This window comes from Macaca thibetana, chromosome 2 (genome assembly GCF_024542745.1).
Source record: "Macaca thibetana thibetana isolate TM-01 chromosome 2, ASM2454274v1, whole genome shotgun sequence".
NCBI classification, from domain to species: domain Eukaryota; kingdom Metazoa; phylum Chordata; class Mammalia; order Primates; family Cercopithecidae; genus Macaca; species Macaca thibetana.
Genome location: NC_065579.1, coordinates 66,483,001 through 66,486,576, shown reverse-complemented (window position 1 = coordinate 66,486,576; position 3,576 = coordinate 66,483,001). Strand labels below are relative to the sequence as shown.

Genomic DNA, 3,576 nt, shown 5'->3' with positions numbered 1-3,576 from the left:
CCTCCCAAGACTAAACCAGGAAGAAGTCAAATCCCTGAAGAGACCAATAACAAGTTCTGAAATTGAGACAGTAATTAACAGCCTAACAACCAAAAAAAGCCCAGGACCAGATGGACTTACAGCCAAATTCTAGTAGAGGTACAAAGAGGAGCTGGCACCATTCCTTCTGAAACTCTTCCAAACAATAGAAAAATAGGGACTCCTCCCTAACTCATTTTTTGAGGCCATCATCATCCTGATAGCAAAACCTGGCAGAGATGGAAAAAAAAAAAATTCAGGCCAATATCCCTGAAAGAACATCTATGGGAAAATCCTCAATAAAATACTGGCAAACTGAATTCAGCAGCACATCAAAAAAGCTTATCCAACATGATCAAGTTGGCTTCATCCTTAGGATGCAAGGCTGGTTCAACATATACAAATCAATAAACGTAATCCATCACATAAACAAAAGCAAAGACAAAATTACATGATTATCTCAATAGATGCAAAAAAGACCTTTGATAAAATTCAACATCCTTTCATGTTAAAAATTCTAAATAAATGAGGTATTGATGGAACATATCTCAAAATAGTAAGAGTTATTTATGACAGACCTATAGCCAATATTATACTTAATGGGCAAAAGCTGGAAGCATTCCCTTTGAAAACCAGCCCAAGACAAGGATGCCCTCTCTCATCACTACTATTCAACACAGTATTGGAAGTTCTGGCCAGGGAAATCAGGCAAGAGAAATGACATGTATTCAAATAGGAAGAGAGGGAGTCGAATTGTCTCAGTTTGCAGATGACAGGATTGTATATTTAGAAAACCTCATTGACTCAGCCCAAAATCTTGTAAGCTGATAAGGAACTTCAGCGAAGTCTCAGGATACAAAATCAATGTTCAAAACTCAAGCATTTCTATACACCAGATCCTTCTATTTCAAAGTCTTGAAATAAGTGCCCTAGAAGCAGACTGATCAAAAAGACACAGCCTGAGTGTTATGGCTCTTTAATAGTTCTTTCACAATTTGTCTAGTAGGTTTTCCAGTTTTCACCAGAAAATCCCCCATGGAGAAAAAATAAAAGGTAGACACAACCAAATGTTCTTTGAGGGTCAAACGTGATAAACCCTCAAAGATATGTCTACCAGCAACCATTTCTGGAATATAGAAATATAGGCTGTAAGCTTATAGGCTGTAAGCTATATGCACAGATGAGAGGTTCAGCTCATATGTGGATCCAATAAAGACTATCCAGCTTTTTCAAATTTAGAGAGATAAACATGCAAACAGAATCCTAAGAACATTTTACCAATAGCTGAGGTGTACCTTTTTCTCTCCTAGAGTTTAGATGGCTTCCTGATTTATAACAGCTTTGAATGTATTAAAGTTGACGTGACTAGCCACATTGAATCCTAATATAAAATGCTCCACAGTATCATCAACGTCAGACTAGCCCATATTCGGACCAGCCTTCTTTCTTATGTTTTTCGTTGCAAAGCACTTTTTTTTTTCAGTATAAGTCTCTGTGAGGTTTATCTTTAAATTGCATGTTTTGCTGTGAAGAGTTGAATCCATATTTTGATAATGTTCATTATTCCTTACATCATTCTGTGCCCGCTTAATTTCCAGATTTAATGAGAAAACAAAATGTATACATTTTAAAGTAAGTTCATTGTTACAAATACCATAATTAGTCCCAAGTTTCCTAAAGTTTCTATTTATTTTAATGTGTTGCATGAGTATTTTTTAAATGTCTTCCAGACACTGTGTTTACCTTCTGGTCAATTTAATTAAGCAAATGTTTACGAGCAAATTCTATATATCAGAAACTTTTCAGAATGTTTTTATTTCAACAAAATAATGTATATGATTCTAATCATTACCTTGTGGACAATTCTTCTGCAAATTTACAAGTGAGGTCCACATAGTTTCTTCACAATTTATGCTTTTATTCCTGTTCATTTCTCTCTCATCTGTGACTTCCTGAAAGCAATTATTGACACCCAAGCCCATGACTTCCTACCAAAAATAATGTAATTGGCTAAGACAAACATTATAGTGAGGTAAATCATTGCATTTTGAAAGTCAACCAGAAAGTGACCAGATCCAACTGGGTTACATAGAAAAAAATAGAAAATAACATTTTGAAATGAAAGTGAAACAAACTTCTAGTTACCTTATCATACATGGTAAAATAGGCTCTGGCATCAGTATTTTTTTTTTTTGGTTGGGGGGTAGGAGTGAAAACATCTGCCTGTGCTACATATTGACCAGAGATATATTGCATTAGTAGCTTTCTGTTGCAAATTTTGTGACAATTTAAGCACCAGAAATCAATAGTTTAGTGTCTTGGAGAAATTGATGTCTTCCTGTCTTCCTTTCTTCCTCCCTCCCTTCCCCTTCCCCTTCTCCTCCCCTTCCCCTTCCTTCCTCCCCTCCCTTCCCCTTCCCCTTCTCCTCCCCTTCCCCTTCCCTTCTTTCCCTCCCTCCCTCCCTCCCTCCCTCCCTCCCTCCCTTCCTTCCTTCCTTCCTTCCTTCCTCTCTCTTCCTCTCTCTCTCTCTCTCTCTCTCCTCCCTTCTTTCTTTCTCTTGGGGATTGTTTGAAAAACTGATTCATAATTGTAACAAAAACTGATGGAATTGTGGTCAATATCAACTAAGAAGATTATTTGCATCCAATCTCTGTAAACTATAGCTCATCATTTTAAGGTTAGTGATCTGTCAATAATCATTTTCCCTGGAATCTTGACTGTGTCTTCATAAACTTACAAAGTACAAATATAAAACTTCGAGAAATATTTTGAAAAAAATTTTGAAGACATAAATGATAAAATAATACCTCTTTACAAAGTTTAGCATTAAACCTTTTTAAAAAGTTTCAAACTATCTTTTTTTAATATTTGAAAGTTACTTAGGGGACATTATATATTATATTATATCTTTTGCTTTTAACACTTTTTATTTGGCTTTCATGTTAAAATATAATGTTCAAATAAATATTTGATTTTTTTCTTACAAATATTTCACTTTAATGTGTATGCCATCAGTTAGGGGAATATTTACCAAACCCAAAACTATACATGTATACTCTATAGGTAATTATGAAATAGAGAGATTTTGTTACTATTTAATGGTATCAAACTTACAGATTATTCTTCAGGCCCACAGTTCTCTTCCACAATTGGTGTGGAATGCTGCCCTTTCTCCATACTCATGGTAATTTAATTTTTCATACTCGTCTTCTTGTATTCATTCTAGAATACTTTCACTCTCTTCTCATACAGCATAGGAAATAATCAACAAAATGAAGAGACGATGCATAGAATGGGAGAAAATATATGCAAACTACCCATCTGACAAGGAATTAATAACCAGAATATATAAGGGGATCAAACGACTCTATAGGAAAAAAAATATACAATAATCTGATAAAAAATTGACAAAAGATTTGAATAGACATTTCTCAAAAGAAGACATACAAATGGTAAACATGCATGTGACAAGGGGCTCAACCTCATAATGAGAGAAATGCAAAAATCTACAATGAGATACTATCTTTCCCCAGTTGGAAAGGCTTACATCCAAAAGA

General features: G+C 34.9%; 1 non-coding gene across 1 annotated transcript; it reads left to right on the top strand.

Annotated features, from left to right (window-relative positions):
• The first annotated feature begins 990 nt into the window (after positions 1 to 990).
• Positions 991 to 1,052, top strand: LOC126949490 (U7 small nuclear RNA). Its single transcript, XR_007723771.1, has one exon. It is a non-coding gene; the product is annotated as a U7 small nuclear RNA (small nuclear RNA).
• Positions 1,053 to 3,576: the final 2,524 nt, after the last annotated feature.